A 21,670-nucleotide genomic window follows, 5' to 3' on the forward strand; every position below is an offset into this window, starting at 1 on the left:
TTCACAAATTTTTACATATAATCATGCAGATTCACAAGTCTTAACTTTTTTTCTGAAACCATTAAATAGCACATCAATATGTGGGCGTAGAAGGGTTATTATTGCAAAAGATGTCGTTACCTGTCATTTCATCTATCAAAGCTACACTGGCAATTACCGCATTGTAAAGGGAGTGAACACGCACTAATCATATTGTATTGTCTCCTTAAAGTCCTGGGCAAGTCACTAGGCTCAGATAAGCCTTTGAGTCTTGTTGGTTGCAAGTTCGTTCACACTCTCTTTCTATGGCATGTTTTATTTACTTCTTTGTAAACAATCCCGGGCCACTTACCCCGTCTTTAAAAACATGAAAGACAAATTATAATATCCTATACTTTGGGTTTTCTCCCTACAATGCCTCCCGATAATATTAGGTTGGTCACAGCCCATGGTATAAAATACTAGCTGTTGACTCACAGTTACACTAGAAGGGCCAATTTTGCAGACTTCCAGAATAAAGATGATTTTAATTAAATCGCACAAATCCCTTTGTACTGCAACCAAACCTTACCCAGGCTGACTGACACTGAGCCATCTGGCGTGTGTAGAGTTAACTAGCTTACCAGGGCTCCTAGTTAACTTCTTTCACCAGGAATGCAATTCATGTTTACCTATATAAGGAAACCTGTTAGGCTGACCTGAGTTTGGCGGATTTTTGAGCTGACTGAGAGGCATGTAAGCACACACCCTGGAGGGGGGAGAGCTTCCCAGCTGGACAGAGCAAGCTTCCTGAACGCCCCAGCCATTCAGCTGATCCCAGGCAAAGAGCAGAGCCGGCACTGGCCCCAAAGCAGCCTGCTCGAAGGACCTACAGGTTTGCCTCTTCCAGATCCCAGTTGAGGAACAAAACCCCCGTCCTGGGAAAAATGGGGAAGCCGGTGAGTCTTACCGCTCGCTCTCTCTCTGCTTGCTTCTGCTAAGGGGCACGCCTCACTGCTCTCACCCAGGAAGCAAAGCAAGAGGCAAAAGGCGCAGCGCTGCTCAGCCTCCAGCGCCACGGCGCCTTCCCGAACAGATACAATACTTCGCCCGTACCTCCAGCCAACTTTCTCTGCCGGCTTTGCACATCAAAAATCCACCGAGGCCATAATTTGAGCACCTTAGACATTCCGGGGCGTGTTTTTACTAGGCAAGAGTTTCTTTGCCCTGGCGATAAGCAAACTTTCTCATCTTTCTTGCACTTTCAAACAGTGGGAATGAGTTTGGGGGGCTTTGCAAAGAGCACTGAGTCCCCAAGGAAGTAAGAGTACGTCTAAGAGGGGTTCTTAAATCCATAGGCAGTGTAATAGTCTGCAGAAGCTAACTCGTCACTAAAAAGGCAGTCGGAAGGTATCATTTTGCATTCACGGCAAAGTCCTTGCATGCTGGACATAATATAGAACACCTTCGGTGACACGCAGGAGAAAGAAGCTGGCCTCTTTGTTCTAGACAATGTACAGAAGTTCGCTCTAGCATTTTGACAACTAGCGTGTGTCTATTTATACGTAAGGTTAGAAAGATGAATAAGGCTTTATGTCAAGGGCATTGTGTCAACGGAGTTAAGATTTGGCTATGTCCTATGCACATACAAAAATCTCAATCTGAATGTAATTAAATATGGAAATGGGGAAGTATTTGACTTGCAGGGAAATTTTAGTTAGACTTGGGAACAGTCAATTACAGGCAACTGGGAAAGGCAAAAAAGAAAAAAAAAGCTAGTCCCACCAAGTTCTAAAGCACAGGTAAAATTTTTGAAAAGAAAGTTTTCTATAGCTGTCAACAGTAATTTGAAATAAAATACAAATTTGCATATTTATTTTCGTAAGGCAAAGTGTTTTCTGAATTGAGTTAGCTTGGATAATTATGTTGAATGGTTTAAGTGCTCACCCTTCAAAGGAATATTGTGATTTTCCCATACATGCAGAGATTTAACTCTGAGAGTTTGGGGAACAGGACTGTGCTACTGACTGCAACAAGTGGCATGAAAGTCCAATTTCAGATTTCTGATACAGCAAAATTAATTTCTTAAATTAATTTGAAGTAGTCCATGCAAACAAGCAGATTTTAGAGAATGATTTTTTTTTTTCTAATTGCGAATCATGGTCCACTCTGTGGCAAATGTTATCTTAACACATAAGGACAAAAGCCAAGGGCAATTTTATTTATGGTCTTTGATTCTAAAACCACAACCATCCTTATTAACACCGCTTAAATGAAACCTGCTCACTTCCCTGAGAAGAAACAGGAAAAGCGGGATGTATAATACAGGAGGCATTTTATTAACTAAAATTCTTAACAGCCCAAACAGCAGAGGGAACAATGCAAATGTATCAAAGCTTGTTATCCCCTCCGGTGCTGCTAGGAAAAAATAGGAGTCTTGATATTGTGCTGCTGTCAATGGGAGTGAGTAACCCAGGAGACACGAAACACTATTTTAAAATATACGGTTAATAACAGATGGTTTAATACCAGGTTGTCTCACCCTGCCAATGAGATGGCCCCAAGCCAAATCAACTAGCATGTCTGCCGTGTTTCCTGTGAGTTGATATGTACATAGTTATTATACACTAATTACATTAACAGCCAAGGGAATATATAACCAGAAAGTCAGATAAGTCTCTTGGGGTGGGGAGGGCAGGTGGTCTGCATAGGGTTTTGGCATCTCATGTTTAGCATTCTCCTTGCCAGTGGCATGAGTTACTGCAGATAACAGGGAGTCCTAGCTCTAGAATCTACACATCACAGGCTCTTGGAAGCTCATTTTGGAGTAATAATATTGATTATGATACTTCGTGCTGTGATATTATCGGAGTTCCAGGAGGATTGCTTCTTGAAGATCAAATTTATTTTAGTGTCCCAACTATCCTCCAATGAGAAAGTTAGGATGCTTTATTGTTGTATTGGCTCTTTCCAAATTATACTAGTACTATGGTCTTGAGTGGAGGGTGCAACCATCTGGCAGCCTCCTTAGGCCTGTGAGATATTAGTAGCTGTCCTAGTTTAAAAATATTTTAAAATACTGGGGAAAAAAGCAAGGGAAGTGGGTCTTCTCTGAGCCTTAAGGTGCTCATGTGTGTTGTGACTCTCTGAGGGAGGCAAGCATGCTCCATACAGAGTATGGGTTGCTGCAAATTTACTGATGGCTCATTTTTCTTGGCTGATTATCCTGAAGAACATTCTTTAAGACAAAGCTTCAGGATGGATTGGCCACAGATCACTGCAGATAATGAGAGTGCTGCAGACATGCCCCATTGTTTATCCTTCTTGGCACCTGGGCCATCAGGCTGTGCCTGGACGTCAGGCTATACCAGATCCCCTTGAAGATGATATCTGGATCACATAGCTTCCTCAGTTTTCTCTAGTATAATGTACAGATTGGGTCAGTTTCTATATCTGTTATGATACATAAAAGGGAGGAGACTGCCCAGAATACTGACCGAGCAAGTCAAAATGCTGCAATGCTATTAACCTGGCCCTTGTGGGTCAGTGAAAAGAAAAATATACTAATTCTTGTCATCTTTCATGAAGCTGTGGGAGTGTTAAGGCCCCCTCTATGTCATACAGTTTGTCTTCTTCATCCTATATAGAAGGTGCGAAATAGTGAGTACATATGTGTGTATGTGTGCGTTGTCATATCCTTAAAGATCTTCTGAAAAGCCGATGGCAACAAATTTCTTCACTAGATCTTTTCTAATGTTTGCTAACTGCTTCTACTTATTTTCTCAAACTGCTGTTTGGTTGGGATTCTGCTGTCACCAGTATGACTTAGTCTAGGGACAATAGACATAAAAGAACCTGGCTTCAGAAGTTATTTATTAAATGCAAATTCCTTTCTTGGCCACCATACCAGATTTGTAGTAAGCATTCCTATCCCTGGTGAACTTTCTCTGTCTACCATTTGACATCAATTACCTTTCAAAAACATTTTGCCTTATTAATTCCTGTTACATTCGTTCAGCAAATATTTATTGAGTGCCTTTTGAAGTCATATGCTAAGTACTCTGGAGGAAAAGTGTGTATACAAGAGACAGATGAATTTAAACCAAGTTTTCATGCAGCAGACAGCATCCCTGCAAAGAGAAATCTCATGACTTAAATGGTGAGCATCACATGAGGTATAATCTGCTACAGAGTTGCTTGATCACCCACATTTTGCTGTTCATCCTTCAAATCTGAGCTTCCTAACTCATGGGCACAAAACATTGGTAGGCAGAGAATGGGTAACTGACATGTCAAGATATCCATAGTTCCATTAAACAGATGATTTCCACATAAGAGGACGCCAAGTTCATGCCAATGAACCTCGTGTGCTAACAGAGGAAAGACTCCACCAGACTCTCCCTGCAGGGCATCTATAAATGACAGAGAACTGGATGATCCCACTTTATATTTTGTTAATGTAATTTTTAAGACCACTCTTTCAGGCTAGGGGTGTGGCTCTGTGGTAGAACGCTTGTCTAGCATGTACAAAACTCTGGATTCCATTCCTAGCACAGCAAAAATTAAAAATAAAAAGACCATTCTCTCTTGGGTTGTCAGGGATTCCTAGGGCACCACACAAAGAAAATATATTTCTAAAGTGCTAAGTACCTCCAGAGCTTTTGTACTGACTTATTACCACTGGAAATAGTTAAGGTATAAGGTACAATTCTCAGGCAGCAGACAAAAGCAACTGCTGTTACTTCAAAGAATGTATATGCAAAGTTTAAACTTGGAGACCATGAACTAATAACTGGTTTGTGCTTGTAGGTTTTTCCAAGTACCTAGGACATTGGTAAACCAATTTATGACACACACATACACACACACACACACACACACACACATATATTTGAGAAAAGGTTAGCTGATGAGGTGATAAGCAGAACTATGACTCCTAGTTAGATTAAAAGGCACATTTTCATTTTTAATTAATTGCTTGTAATCACATATAATGGAATCTTCTGTGAATGAATGTTTTAAAAACATTGAATTACTTCATATGTTGATGAAAAGTGTTCAGTTAATGTTATTTGTATTTAAAAAGGAAACAAAATGGACTGGAGCACTCTGTGGAACGCAGCACTCTCAGAAACGCATGGTACTTAATAGCTGTATCTGAATAAAGAATGGCTTGCACTGTGTGTGAGAAAGTATACTCACACTCTCTTGAGAGTTGCTCTTCACTTATTTAAACTTGAGACAAAAATGAAATTAAGCAGAACCTCCTCAATTTGACAGTTCAAGTTTTAACATGTGTCAGAATTGGAATTTTGATCAAAGAGTTTGAGCCAGGAAATGCTGCATTATTTATAGGTATTGTTCTACAACAGAGGCCTTGGATATTTAAAACAAAATTATTTTCCCCCGTGAGTATCTAATTGTGCAGTTATTTATACCTGTACTGACATACTCATCAAGTATTGCCTTGGGGAACAAAAGAGTATATAAAGTACCAGAGAACAGATAACAAGTGTACTCTAACTGATAGCCTTGGCTTTAAGTTAGAAAACTAAAGAATTGGTAATATTTCTCATGTTTCTCCCAAAGCAGTGAACGGTGGGTTGGGTGAAGCAATTTTAAATTTATCAGGGATTCAATTTCCTCATCTATCAATGGAGATAGAAATGTGCACTTCATTGGACAGTTAGGAGTATTAAAAATGGCCGTGTCTGTGAACACACCTGGCACAATGCTGGGCATGACGCCAGTCAGTAAATATTGGTTGGATCTGAAATGGGTAGAGATGGATTAAGGAATCCTCAATTAAACAGTTCTAGGGTGAAGAAGTAGAAACAGACACAAGCTGGCAGCCCACTCGGTGATTTGAAATTTGTGTTTCAATGAAGCATAATGTGCCTTCTAATGTCTTATACTAGGTTCTCACTGCTTATTTGTGCTATCTATTTATCCTGTGTAGGTTTTTGTGTTTTGTGACCTTTATTCTAAAGACTTCTTTCTGTATCACTCTATGCTATCTCAATATAGGCTTCCACTTTTTAAGATTTTTCCCAAAAGTAACATGTTTTATAATCAAAGAAAATAAATACTCACTTCATGCTCATTAATTAAATAGCTTGAAAGCTTTTCCAACAGCAAGAGTGAGAGGAACTGAGTTAGCAGATTCAATGAAATAAAGTTTTTTAAAAAGTAAGTAGGATGTCTACCTGGCTTCAGTCCACAGCAATGGCTTTTCTGGGGTCTTGATGGTAGGCGTCTCTCGGAGTATTATGCCGCTAAGCTTGGCCTCAGATCCCATCCGCCACACCCCATGGCAAGAAAATGAAACATTTAATCTGATGTGACTCCCAAGATGGAGGGAGAATATGTCCACGGGCTGACGTGCCCTGGCAAGAGTTCATTGCCTGCTAAGGCAAGTGGGGACCATATGGTGTTTGTGTGATGAGGAAGCAGGGCAGCTTTATCAAATGTAGATTAAGTGACTTTCTGTATCTGACTTACATTCATTGAATCTCAGATACTATCTATTGTGAGATTCAACATTAAAAAGAAAGAATTCTTTGAATGAATCTATAACACAATGTCTTCTTGGCACTCAAATAGTTTATGCTACATTTATTGAAGGCACTCGTTTAGACTTTAGATGGAATGTTTAAAATTATATATTCTTCCTGTGCACACATAAAATGGAAAGTATAATTGAGATAAACTTCTTAAGAAGTTTCAACTCCTGAACAGCAAGCTGGCATGCCTGTGCTTTTCTGTACTATGCCATCATACTTTGTGCCAAAATCCAGCATTTCTTCAATGCTATTTCTGAATTTCCACTAGAAGATAACAATCAAGCCTATATTTCTTCCTCAGATGGTATTATAAGGGAATGCAGGTGTACCTTCATACCCCCAAGGAATAACCACCAAGTTGCTACACTTCTCAGTGAGCTAATTTTTCAATCCTTCTAATATGTGTCCATAAATGCATTAAGTACCAGTATGCTGAATGGGTTCCATATGTCTCCTGTCTTTCCTCCAGTCCCATCTGAGCACCAAGGCAATTTCTTCTCTCTCTCTCTCTCTCTCTCTTTCTCTCTCTTCTTTCCCCTTCTTTAAATGACTTTGTAAGGTGTGTGACTTCTCTTCTACTAACAGGTAAGTCTTGTTTCAAATAATGCCTATAAATCCACTGAAGTGACAACAATATGAGCTGCTACAATCAAGAGGGTTCATGGGCAAGCAATGCCAATAATATCATGACTTCAGACTGGCAGCAGCAAATGCAAGATACCTTCCCATTTCAGCTGGGTTAAATTGGAAAAGAATTTCCCCCAGGAACCCACGATATAGGATCTATCTTCCCCACCTCACAAGGATACCTAAATCTCAGCATTAGAGAATGCTTTCATTATCTTCCAAGGTATCAAGAGTGTTTGAGTAGAAATCACACAGCTTTAGGGAGAGCAACATCTGTAGTTGCCATGTCTACTACTTTGGTAAGGATTTCTTTCCAATTAAGACTGAATAAGAGAACAAGGTCTTGTGAGGATGGGAGAAAGAATGGGATAAAGGTTAGTTTAGATAGAAAGGGCAGGAAAGTTAGAAAGGTAGCGCAGGAAGAAGAGGAAAAGGAAAAGGAGAAACTCAATATCCATTCATCAATATTTACCAAATGCTTGTTCTACAACAGGCATCTCCCTACATGCTAAGGCCTAAGTAGAAACCACATTTAAGTAGGTAACAGTCTAGTGCAGGAGACAAATGCCAATAACATATCACACAAATAAGAGTAAAGGTGCTATAAAAGGAATAAACGCTATAAAGTGTAGCTACATGTTGCCATAAGATTGCAATAGGAAGATTTAGCAAATCAGCAGAGAAGTCAAAGAACACTTCCCTAAGAAAGGGATGCTTGAGCTGAGAGTGTAAAGGAAAAGATGAATTCAGGTATTCAGAGGAATGAGAAATGGCCGACTCTTTTAGGGAATTTTCAATAAGAGATGACATTTGTCTTTTGAAGAATCCACATTGCCAGCCACCTGGAAAGTAGATCAGATTTGAGGGGCATCAGAATGATTTGGGGTAGACCAGATAGGAGCTAGGAAATTGACTCAGGAAAAGATGACGTCGTTATGTAACAATATCATGGTGGTAGAGATGAAGAGAAGCAGATGGATTTCAGTTGTATTTCGGCATTGAAATCAACAAGAGTGGATAATGAATGGGACAAGGGAGATGGTGAGGGACCTGCAGATTTCTCCCAGAAATTTGGTTCACATAACTAGAGGGATACTGGTGTCCTTATGATAGAGAACAATAGAAGTTAACCTGGTTTGGTGAAGGGAGAAGAATCATTTGGAGCCTGATGGAATAGAAAAGGCATGAATTTTGGAGCTGAAAGGCATCCTGTGGGTTCAAGTCCTAGATCCTCCATTCACTAGCTAAGTTTTTTTTAGCCTCAGTCCCTCATCTTTAAAAGTTCTGTCATAAACATTGGCCTCTAAAATGTTTTTGGAACAATCAAAAGAGATGTGACTAAAGGAAAACCACTTCTTTACAAATCTTACACATGAGTTATCATTATAACTCCAAAAATTCATCATCAATGAAACCTGGAAGAATAGCTATTTTAGATAACTTCCTGGGGGTGGGAAGAGGGTGGGATGATGCATGAGGGCCTTGACAGTTGAGATCTCAACACTGCAAGCTTTCCTAAGTGAAGTTTTCTCCTGGTTGATAATGTACAGGGCAGCTATTAACCTTAGTTGTCTGGCAAACTCCTTCTACTTCATTCCAGCCCCCTTACCACCCTCCCCTCAACTGGGATTAAGGGATCCCATATTGGAACAAGCTACACTGCTTTTCTCAGCTGAGATTCCTTATCACTTGTAAGAGGACTATAGGATTTAGGAAAGTGTAACCCAAGAGTTTGTACTAACAGATGAGCACACTCGATTAACTTCATGTTCCCTGTAGGATTTGGGGGGGTTACCATTCTTTTTTTTCTAGAATCCATTTAGCAAGAGCATTTTATATGACATGTGTAATTCCATTGCCCTTGAGTGATCCCAGTGAATTTCTTTCTCATTAAAGGGAGTCATTAGGTGGTGAAAGCTGCAGCCATAGGGATTGGAAAACCTTGGAATGAGCAGGTGAAGGGGAGCAAGGGGGTTAAGCACTGTGGAATCCAGGTATTAGCTTTCCTCTCTGCAGGTGTCCTGGCATCGTAGGATACAAGTCACTACTAATATTCTTCCATTGCCTTGTTCCATTTATTTCCCTTTGTTCTTGGCACACATTATTTGAGTCTCTTGGTTTTAGACCTATACTGTATGCATACATTTGGATGCACTTATGTATCAATGCAGATAAAAACTGCATTGATATTTCACTGAATTATTAAGATGATGAAATTTTTCATCAAGATTCAATTGAGTTATTTCTTTACACGCAAGAAACACTTATTTTCATATAGAAACGTGAGACAGAGTGGGAGGCTTTCCATTCTGTCATTTCACTTGTGCATTGTTTGAGTGGGAGATTGCAAGACATCTGTATGAACTTCATCTGGGTATGTGAGATTTGACTGTGTACACCCTGGCTCGGATTTGGGTGAGGGTGTGGAAGGAAGTGGAGTGGAAGATGGTATCTTAAATAGAGGTCTTAGGCAAGTTTTTAAGTTCTTCCTCTTTCCACTCCTTTTTCCTTGTCTTCAGTAATTTCTTCTCTACATGGCCCATTTGGGTGCAAATGCATTTCAAGATGTAAGGGCATTGTAAGACATCCATTTTAAATCTGAATTGTATCTCTAGAGGGACAGCCATTTTCACTTTGTAATGGTCCACTTGGCTGTGACTTTGCTGAGTTCAAAGCAGGAGCAGTGCATAGAAACTTCCAATCAGCATGTGCATGGCAGTTACTCCAACCCTGAAAGTTTTAGGACTCACAATGCCACAGAGGAATCCAGAGCCAGACAGTGTGAAACCACTGAATGAGTTCACTTTGTCCTTGAGTGGAGTTACCTGCCAATAAATCATTTGCCAATAGTCTGCAGATAATGAAGGAACCAGCAGAATGATCCAACATGAAGGTCACAGCAAAGAGAAAACGCATCAAACATTACAATCAATGAAAAATGGTGAGAACTTTTGCTTCCAGACCCCCCAAATCAAGCTCTTGAAGAGATAAAAATGTGAGCTTTATACACCATCAAGCCCACTGGTCTGTTTATTCTGCTCAGAAAGACTAAAACTAGTGGAGGAGGAAGGCTTTTGCCAACCAACTGTAGGTCATAAATTACTTAATAAAATCTGTCCCATGTTATCTCTGAAATAGCCTATTTTATATATACTTGTCTATTTGATTTATTTGTTTCTCTGCTTACTCAAGGCTGTATTTTGGTAGCATAAGTCAATATGTGAGTTTTAAATTATGCAATTATAAATGACCTGCCTTCTTGTCAGGAAAATAATAGTATGTGTGTATGTGTGTTTCTGTATGTGTGTGTTGTGTATAATTTATTGCTGTTGATCAGGAATTGAAAAGTTAACTTTAGGTTTTGCATATATAATATTAGTGATTCCAATGAAAAGTACATTTTGCTATATTCCAAAATATATTTATTTTTTTATAAAAAATAAATTTTATTAATGTTTCTAAGACTTTCAGGACTTGCACAGTTTTAGTAGGTTATTTCCACATATTGGTGTCAGTGCACCCAATTCTTTTTTTATCTACTAGAATCACTATTAAATAACAAAGCATCACTACATATCTACATACATTTCTATGTACATAACATATGTACAAACATATGTGACCAATTGAAAGTTTCTCTATTTTAAGGGTTAGGTTTTAGCCATTATTTCCTGTTTCCAAAGTCATGTATAAGACATAAGAAAAGAAAATGGCATGCATTTATGACCAATTGTAATGATATAGAGGTCAGTGGAAGACCAAAGAAAAAGAGAAAAAAAAGGAAGGGACAAAAAGCAAGCAGAAGATGCTACAGAAGGACAGTCCCAAAGCACCAAAAATTTACTCTTCCCTCTCCAGCCAAACCCACTCCCCACATGGAAACAAAATCCCACCAAAAAAAGGGGTACAGGACAAAGGATCAAGAAAAGAGGCAAGACACACATTGCTAGAAAATACAGGAAACAGAAAAAGAGAGAGAAGAAAAGAAAGGGTCAGAAAGATGCCTCAGGAGAAATGCTTATAAATGTAAAGAAATGAGCAAAAAGGGGAAATAAAGAAGAAAGTAAGAAATGAAGAGGTAGTATTAACAAATCCAGAAATTGGAAATGAGAGGAAGGGAGGAAGGCAGTCATTGCGCTTGAGTTGATGGATGGCTGAGCAAACCTTGTTCTCTAAGAATCTGGATAAAAAGAATAGAGAGCACAAAAAGGAAGGCAGGAAAGTAGAAGAAAACAAGAATAAGGTGAAGGGGCTGCTGTGAGCCCACATTTGAAAATTGCAAGCCAAAGTCTTAATACCCTGATGGGCCCATTCTGGTGAATCTGACCCCTGACGATGACAGAGCTCGTCAAATCTTTATAAATAGTCCAATTTGGCAATGTTAGTGTAAATACGATTTGCTTCTTAAAATGTCCCTCCTTGAAAAAGCTTGAGTGACAGCAAGCTGGGGCGTCTGAGCTGTGAGGTGCACCAGAGGAGGCTGGCTCCTCCTGACATAATAAATGACTATTCTAAGTCAGTGAACAATAGTCTAAAGAGCTAATCCTCCAAATGCCTTCCATACTCCCAGGAGTCATTTATTGAACAGCAGTACCTGGCTTAATGTTAGTAAAACACTTTGAACTTCTGCATGGGGAGAGGAAAGGAAAGGGTGGGGTACGTGAATCCTTTTCTATCATCAGGTGTTACTGGAGCACCAGTGCCAAACTTGGTAACGACCAGGCTTACAGACCTGCACATGAAATTCTGAGCCAGGCTCTTGTGGCTTTGCTCTTGCTCATTCATTTTTACTGCGATTTTGCTCATAATAGCTTTCGTTTGTAATTCATCTACCCGAGTAATTGTTTTCATGGCAAGTTTGCATCTTACAGTCAATCACACATTTCAAGGCCCATTTCAGAAAACTATTTTGACACAGTATGTTGATAGTGAATTATTAATTCTTACCTGCATCAAGGAATGATGTTCAGAGTGGTCAGGGAAAGCTTACCAGTTGTTGACTCACAGTTGGGCAGCTGTACTTCAAGCTCCAGTGGGCAATTCTGAAGATGGCAAACTTCACTTTGACACAGTGCCACAGCACCTCCATTAGTGCCCTGGGTAAAGTGCAAACATCTGCTTGCTTTTATTGCCCATGTGTTACTTAAGATGGGCTGTTGCTTTATGACGTAAATCACTGGAATCTATGGACTATTTTTAAAGACTCTTTTAGTGTTTCCCTGAAACGATCACTCTTTACGATTGTTTAACAGATAATTGGCCCTTTAGGTACACAAAAATTATAAAGATCATATTTTCTACTCTACTGACCTTTTCCAAGGATGACATTATGACTAAAGTACCCTGGCTTGCTGTGGAATTCTTTGTCTTTCGGAGCTGTGTAAATCATAGATTAACATCATAAATCATAGATCATAGCTAGCACATCAGGTCAAAAGAAACTGGATTTCCAATGGCTGGATATGAGGTAACCTGCCTGCTGTTTTTCACCCACTGACCAGAGCTTTTTTGACTGGCCTGGTTCAGTTTGCCTTGCAAAGGTTGCTATTGCCTTCCCTGCATATTCATTCTTCCCGGCAAGCTGGTGGAAAATCTACTTGCCCTCCAGGTTATGCATGTGTCCAGTGCAGATAAGCTCCAGAGCAGCAAAAAAAACCATCACTGTAATGGCCTGGCTGTATTCCAAGACCTGTGCATGGGTGATTTTGTCTTACTTTTCTGGAAAGTAATGGCTTGAAGCCAGTGGAACTGCCCAAGAACACAAAAGTCATGAAACAAAGGCTCTACCTATATGAAAAACAAAGCCCACCAATTGTGATCCCAGATTTGAGAAAAGATTGGCACAAGGTATAGTGAATACTAAAATGACTCTCCTTAGCCCACTGATTAGAAAAGCTTAGGGTTGGGGACATAGCTGTCCATACTGGCTCTTGTAACTTGTAGAATGTTACAAAATAGCCCATCTGGAAGAGCACTTTCATATTTTTCCGTGAAATAGGGCTCTTACTCAGGTCCTGGGATTGCATGGAGCCAAGAAGTTTCCAGGAAACTCCCAGGGGAAGAATATCGGAAGATGATAATTTGAGGATTGTGAGAGTTCCTGAAATTTGCCAGAAAATAAAGACAAGGACTAATTGGGAGACTGTGGGAGACAAGAAAGAACAAATGTGGAAAAGAGTGTGCCCCAAAAGGAAATGATTGAGGGGTGAGGAAAAACCATGCACTGCCTCATAGCTGGAGAGGGAAAGAAGGCAATGGAGCAATGTGAAGCCATTGATCACGATAAATCTAATGATTGCAACGTACTGCTCAAGACAAAGAATATAGTGCTCTAGAAGTCACAGAGAACTACAAATAAGGAACATGAATTGCAGTGCAAATTTATGTCATCTAAGTAGTTAGAAAGCTTAGATTAGTCTTTCTAAACTTTTTGAACATATTTTGAAGATTTCTAAATAGAGAGAGAGAGCCATATTCATGCACAGAATAAGAGAAATGTTCTGTACAGTGCACTCTATACTTAGTAAATACTGGCAAAGTTCATCCCTCCAAGCTCTGAGAGGCTGGTAGCCCAGTGTTTGATGAGCAGGTGAATTATGGAACTGTCACTCTAAAGGACAAATCAGGCAAAACATACCACCTCTGGAGCAGAAAGTACCCACCAAAGACTTTTGAATTTCTTGGCTAATGGTGCCTTTACTCCAAATGACTCCTAATTGTTTAGACTTCCTTCAGAAGCTGTGGACTTAGGCAGGACTTAATATGTCTTTGCTAATATAGCTAAGTGAAAAGAATTGCTAGCATATAGGATCAATGATTTACCAGAATGGAAGGTGAACATTTATTTTCAGTCACCTTGTCCATTCAGAATGAAAGCTTTAGACCATCAAAGAGTCTTTCTGAACCAGATCTGGCTGAAGTTTTGCATGTGAAATATTGCTCAAATGAATTTGAGTTAATGCTACTAAAATATTCAGGGATTTCAGGCAACCATTGTAACATATGTTGGCTCAAAACTAACTTTTAAGAGTTTTGCCTAGAGACAAATTCTCTGCAAAATGCTTGAACAAATTAAACACAAAGTTAAAATTTGTTTGGACGATGATGTTTCACCCAGTCTGGTTTTGTGTTTCCTCTTGGATCAGGAACATGTTAGTCATTTAAGAAATATACATGTCCTGAAGACATATTTCAATAGGGAAAAACCCCTAATCAACAACAAAATCCAATTTCTGTAAATACACAAAGAAGACAGCAATACAGAATGGAAGAAATTAATGTCCATGCCATTTCTTCTTCCTGTCACTCTCAAGGAAGTGTTCTTTTGATGGAAAAGCAAATCATGTTGACCTTATCTGAAGTCTGTTAATAACTATGTACGAAGTACTCTGTTGCTAAAGTCTACATGTCGTAAACATACCTAAATTTACTTTTTCCATAGCATAGAAAAATGATTTATTTGCTTGTTTTCCTGAAAGGTAGATTATAAAATGTATATATCCCTGAAATTTTGTATCACAAAGACCACCAAAGAAAACGAGGCATTTCCCAGTTTTTCAATGGAAATTAAGGAGAACAGATCTTCCCTTGCTATAAGGTTTTATATCCTTGAGCACAAATGTTGTTTTCCTTCTCACGTTTCAGATCATTTAAGAGTTCTTATTTGTCATAATATCTATACCTCAGTCTTACAAAATTACTGACAAAGCAGAAAAACCTAAAAGTTCAACATCAAATGGTTTCAATGGCCCTATGTTAATGCTGTAATTTGAATCATCTACTGAGGCTGTGTCATTTATTTTTTAACTAAAACTATTGCAGTAGAAGCTGGGACCTGCCAGCTCACCTGGTAGGTATCCGTGGCCTCCTTTCTCCTTCATTGCTCTATAGGGACTCTTCTGAAAGAAGATAGCTCTGCCATACGTACCTTTGTTCACCCACAAATCTCCCCAACCATGCTCTCAAGTTCCATGTTGTATGTAATGATGTTTGTTAAGCAATATTTCAAATGGCACATGGTAAATTAGTTTTTCCTACATGCACATGAAATAATGCTCATAGTAAAAGTATTTGGATCCCATGCAGTAGCATCAAAGATGCAGTTTATTTGGTTATTGTTGTATATTCAACAATTTTAGTGAAGCTAGTGTGTCCACGTAAGTCCTCCAGGTACTTAGAGATGGTACGGAAAATTTCAAAAATCCAGCACAAACAAAAATCTTCCTCTTCTCCAATGTTAATGTACAATGTGTATTGGAAGATGAGGCAACACAATCCATTCATTTGTTCAACAAGCATTTATTAGATACCTGTTTATTAGGCATGGAAACACATTTTCTGCCCTCAGGGAAATTATAATTTGACAAAGAATTTTAATAGGTGCTAAGCAGAAGCAAAAACTGATCATTTTCATTAGAAACATAGCAAATGTGACATACTTGAAGAAAGCTACAATCTGCTGAATGTCAGAAATACCAGCTTTGATTTATGCTTATATCAATGTTGTCCTCATAAACACTGAGTAATTGACAGAAAAGGATGGAAACTATTTTGTTGGCTGGTTTTTTTAATTATTATTATTTTGTAAGCTCTGGCCTATTTTTCTCTTGTTTACTTGCAAACTTCTGAAGTGATTGAAAATAGTACTGCAGCTGTAGTAAGCTTCAAAATCTGGTGAGATCTGGGGGGGGAAGCTGAGTCCCTTCTGAAGACATTCTTTCAACTGCTCTTAGGATGAGGCCCGAGAGGCTGCCTTGTCTAACACGTTTGCTTGTGCCACTGGGGCTGCAGATCCAGACTCCCACTTTGTAGCACTGGTTTAAGATGTGAGGCAGTGCTGTAATGCCTCCTAGATTCACAGGAGAAATTGAAAGGTGGTAGGAATCCTGCACTGCTGGTAGTGGCCTGTGGGTGAAAAAAAAAAAAACCAATTGCCAAGTCTAAAGTCGAAATGAAATAAATTCTTCTTTGGAACATCTAGGAAACTTGTCTGGTGAGGTTTACATTTGAGGAAACTACAACTTATCAAAACTAATTCAACCTTTTCTCATCGGTATAGTCAACTTGTTAACCACAGCAGCTGCATAACCAACAGGGGCCGATGAACAGGGTTTGTTTGCTGCCGTCACAAGGCTTTGGTTTCCAGTCCTGTGCACACCCTGGAGAATGAGTTAACGCTATTTGCATGTTCACACTTTGCTGTCCCCTGATCACTTGCCTGTGCTATGGGGCAGTTTCGTGTTGTGAGTAAAGAAGTCACACAAGGCTCCATCGAGGGAGGCAGTGACAAGGAAAGACTGTTGGACATGAGCTCACATTGTCCCTAAGAACCAAATCAACCCTGTTCTTTCTCCCATGATGAGAAACACCACGTCACTGGCAGTTTCAATCTGTAATTTTATTGGTGCAGCGTGTTAGGATGAGAACACTAATGGGAGAGACAGAAGCGATTTCTTGTTCTGGCTCAGCCAGAACCGTCCATTCTGTCTCTGGTAACCAACAGTTTGGGGTCAGTTGAGTTCTTTAGTCTAGAATTTCTGGGTCTATAAAATAAGAATGCAAGATGGCAGGGAATCTTAAAGGGTTTTTACTATGGTGCCATTTGTTATGAAGTGTTTTGCAGTAATGTTAAAAAAAAAGACATAGTTTAAAACATATGCAAAGGGAATTTTTGAAAAGTAGTAAGTATGCAATTACCACACAGACCAAAAGTTGCACTCTTGGGAATTTAACCTAGAGAAATGAAATGTTCACACAAAAACCTATATGCAAACATTCATAGAAACTTTATTCATGTTAGCCTGAACCTGGAAACAATTCAAATGTCCTTTAATCAAGTGAAGGATTAATGGTACATTTTTCTTTACCATGCAGTACTAAGGAGCAATAAAATGCAATGAACTATTGATACATGCAACAATGTGGATGACTCTCCAGAGAATTATTCTGAGTGAAAAGTCAATGCCAAAGGGTTACATGTGATTTGTATCATATTATTAAGTTCACAAATTGAAGATAACATTACTGGTTGCCCAAGGTTAGGAATGGGGGAAGGAGAAGGAGGTGACAAAAGGAATCCTTGCTATGATAGATGTAAATACACATTGCTGGATACGGTGGCTCATGCCTATAGTCCTAGCTACTCAGGATTGGGAGAATAGTGGTTCTAGGCCAGCCAAGGCAAAAAGTTCATAGGACCTCCATCTCAGCCAATAAAAAGCTGGGCATGGTGACATGTGCCTGTCATTCCAGCTAGGCAGGAAGTATAAATAGGAGGATCGTGACCCAGGACAGCCCAGTCATAAACTCAAAGATCTATCTCAAAAATAACCAAAGCAAAAAGTGTTGGGAGTATGGTTCAGGTGGTACAGTACATACTAACAAGCACAAGGCCCTGAAGTCAAACCCCAGTACCACAAAAAAATAAAGAAACACACACACACACACACACACATACAAACTCACACACCAGTACTAGTAAAACTAGTGAAATCTGAGTAAAATTGGAGAATTGCATCAATGTCAATATTCTGATTGTAATATTATACTGTAGTTTTATAAAATCTTACAAAATAACATTAAGATATGCAAAAGCTGGAAAAAAGAGAATAAGGGCTCTTTTTCCATTATTTCTTTTTTATACTTTATTTTTATTATTGTTGTACTGGGGGGGTACATTGTGACATTTACAAAATTTCTCACAATACATCAAAGTCAAATTCACCCCTCCATCATTCTCCTTTGCATGTGAATCTCTAATTGTATTAATAAAAATTCCCATTCAAAGAAAGTTTTTTGTTTTGTTTGGGTTGGGTTTTTTGTTGTTTTTGTTGTCATGGTGCTGCAGCTCAAACCCAGGACCTCATACATGCTAGACAAGCAAAAGAAAGTTCTTTTTGTAAATAGAAAGTAGTAACAAAATTTACCTATGAGCCATCTTGGTAATCAAAAATTGATATTAATATGATTTTAAGTGTCAAGTTATATTTCATGGTATTCACTAATTAATTAGCAGTGAATCTTCTACTTTTGTGAATTTTCTGAAAGTAAACTATGTAACATACAGGAAAAAATAAAATAAAGTGTGATCCTCTACAATAAGGATTGATAAACCATGGCTTACTGGATAAATCCAGGCCTCTCTCTCTTCTCTCTCCCCCCCCCCTTTAGTACCACCCATGAACTAAGAATTGTTCTTATGCTTTTTTAATTTGAAAAAATTCAAAAGAAGAAATAATATTTTATGACAAGTTAAAATCATATGAAATTCAAACTTGTATGTCCATAAATAAAGGTTTGCCAGAACACAGCCACACCCATTCATCTTATATTATTGTAGCTATTAGTAGTTTCTATGCTACAACAGCAAAAGCAGATTTGAATAGTTGCAACAGAGATTGTCTGACTCATGAAGCCTAAAATATTGACTAGCTGACCCTTTGCAAACAACATTTGCCTCCATCTGCCCCAAGAGGGCTAACTGCTCAGGATTTTCTAGACTAAGAGGGCCTCCCATTGTCACTTGGGTTTCCTAAGGTAGCTGTAATACACGATTGTCTTAGCTTTCAAGCATTCCCTGAGAAAAATGGGGAACACAATGCTAAGACTTCACAGCACAAACCTCATAGGAACATGTCCCAAGTGTCACTGCCTAAATCAGCACAAGTCTCACATAGTTTTGCTTGTCCTTTTTCACTCTTCCTTTCTGTGTCACACTCATAGCTCAGTTCATGGGTGTCTGTTTAGAGATAGATCAGTTGCAGGGATGTTGAGAAGACACAATGAAACCATAAGTCAAGTTCCTGCAATGTGCACAACTTGCAAATGCTAGTTCTAAGATGGGAGGCCCCTCATTGCTCTGCTTTTGTTCCTGAGTCTCTGTACTTCTCATCCCTTGATCAAACTCTGGAATGTACAAGCATTGGGACCCTTTTGTGAACCTCTCTTAGCCTACGTTTTTGCAGTTTCCCCCTGTCTACAAAGTGTCTTTTTTCAAAACTAGACTGTCTCCCTGCTGCCCAGACCTCTCTGTCAAGAGACCTGAGTGGAGACTCTGGCACAATAGAATATAAATCAAATCCATTTTTCAATTATAGGATGAAATATGTCTTCAGTGCTGGGGGAAACCTGCAGATTGATGTGATCCCAGTAGACTCGGCACTAGTCTCAAGGAATAGGCCAATTCACATTTTTAAATGTTTCTGGCCCTTCAGATTATAAAGAGAACATTCACACTGAAATCATATAGTCCAAAAGGAAACATGAAATGAGACTGACTTGCCTGTACATCATAGATGAATGTTCAATCCCAAGTGCTCTGGCTTGTGACTAACTCTCCATGTTGGTTTAGTGGGGACTTGGGTGTGCTTGCCACACAACTCCTTTCAGGACAAGTCAAACTGGCAGCCAGGAGGATGATGTTCAATGCTGTACATTCTCAGAAAAGGACACAAAATCCATCATTAGGTGTCTTCCAATCTGGCCAGGCAGAGCAAGTCTGGAATGACTCAATGCATCTTTGAATATGACTTTGATGTTCAGAGAGAAGATGTTTTAAGAAGCTGATGTTTATCTGGTTTCTAATCTAGAAGGATTTTGCCTAACTGAAAGAAGGGAGGTGGGAGACAGGGAGAGAGAAAAAAGAAATAAATTGATGAGTTTTTTCATCAAGTGAAATGGCTATTTTGGGAATTCATCAATCTTTTTGCTTAAGAGCCATGGCTTAAATGAGAGAGACAGAGAGCCAAAATAGACTTTTTGTGTGTGGCTACTCAAGGTTAATTGCCTAGAGATAAATGAGAATTGTCCACCCCTACCATAGCCTGCCTCCCACTCCTATCACCCCACCAAAACTGTCCCCAAATAAGTTCTGACGACTTCCTCATGGCTGAGTCCACTTGCGAAGTGAATGAATGTATACTGTCTCTTCACACACAGTCTTTCTTCACTTTTGCAAACTGCTTAGCTCTTAGACACTGGGCAATAGAACCTGGTTGAGCCTGTCCAGCCTTCAAACCTACATAACTGTGAGCTAATAAAAAGTATTGTTTTAATTCAGAATTTTGTTGTACTTTGTTACACAGCAATAGAAAACCAATACACCATTTGTCATAATCTTTCCTTTAGTTTTCAGAACTAATTCTTTTTATGAGTATTCTAATTAAATGTCTCTTTCAATTCTAAACAGAAAAATAATTTCCTCTTCATCCCCCTTTTCATTTGAAGGAAGTTTTTATTCCCTATTTCATCTCTTTAATTGCCAGTTAGATTACTTGACAAGAAGATTTTCAAAATGAATGGTAATAACATTTATACTTACCAAAAAGGAGAAATTGTTGACCTATTTCTGATTTGTTTCATATAATAAGATCTGGTTGGTAATGTGAGGAACTTAAGTGCCATGATAGAAACACAATTGAACAATTAGATTTCTAATGTATAGGTTTATAGATGTCCCCAGTTGAGGAGTGTAATTTATTCATAAATTTGAAAATAGAAACGTCTGGTTTCTTCTCCAACATGTAAAGAGTTTGGAAATCATCATTCCTTTTTCCTCAATAAGAAAACAACAGATTAAACTGAAGACCAATGATTTCTCCTAAATCCATCAGAGAACCTAGGCCACAGGACTAACTCTTGTCCCCAAAACTCTAAAGTCAGAAAATCCAGAGACTGAAGATCAGTTTACCTGAAGCAGAAGCCATTAGACAAAAAAAGCCACTAGACCCAGTTGCCAGTAGTAACACTTAAATGGTAACTTAAGTGAATTGCTGGTGGTTAAGTGCTGAGAGATTTAAAACTACAGGAACCCAGTATAAATTGGGGTCCATGGGTTATACCTCTAGAGCCTCCATCAGTTTCTCATGGTAAAGATCAAAGATCAACCATCTACTATTTGGCCAGTCAAGGGGAAAACTAACCATTTTGAAACACAAAGCTAACCATTTTGAAATATGCCTGAAGCATTGTTCACCAGAAAGAAAAACCTAAGCAACAGGGAAAAGAATTTACCAGAGACTTACTTGACTTGAGAGAAGGAAAATAACTGATTTCTAGTTATCTCTAACCTTCATGTCTCACCTAAGAGGAAAATAAAAGCTAAGAAGCAGTCATGAAGGTCACAGCCCAGGGATGTAAGCACAATAAAAGAGGGAGACCTAATTATATAACTACAGAATGCTTCCCTTACCCCTGTCTCCCCCACATCAGCAGGACCCCTGTATAATGGTAGTGGATTACAAGTGAAATGACTGCAATGATCAAGTTCTATTTAAGAAGGAAATTTCTTGGGAAATTATAAGGAGAACAATGAAAAAGGGGAAGCATATTTGAAGAAATCTGAAGCTTCTCACACTCACAGATATAGCAAACAGTTAACACATCCTAACTCCAAGCCAGGTCATCATGAAACCTCACACTAAAACCTATCTGTTTCATTTCCTAGAACCCAATATATCAGGAAAAAAATAGGGACATTCTAAAAGGGAAGAAAATTCATAATCTGAAGCATCTAAGCATCAGAA

The 21,670-nt window shown here is 38.9% G+C and overlaps 1 protein-coding gene across 1 annotated transcript in view; it reads left to right on the top strand.

The window, feature by feature from the left end:
- Positions 1-666: 666 nt before the first annotated feature.
- Positions 667-21,670, top strand: part of Mid1 (midline 1) — a 328,176-nt gene continuing 307,172 nt past the window's right edge. The window contains exon 1 of the mRNA XM_074064164.1: positions 667-917. The gene's annotated coding sequence lies outside the window, so the exon portion shown is untranslated. The remainder of the gene's footprint in view (positions 918-21,670) is intronic.

The sequence above is a fragment of the Castor canadensis genome, chromosome X, assembly GCF_047511655.1.
Source record: "Castor canadensis chromosome X, mCasCan1.hap1v2, whole genome shotgun sequence".
Classification (NCBI taxonomy): domain Eukaryota; kingdom Metazoa; phylum Chordata; class Mammalia; order Rodentia; family Castoridae; genus Castor; species Castor canadensis.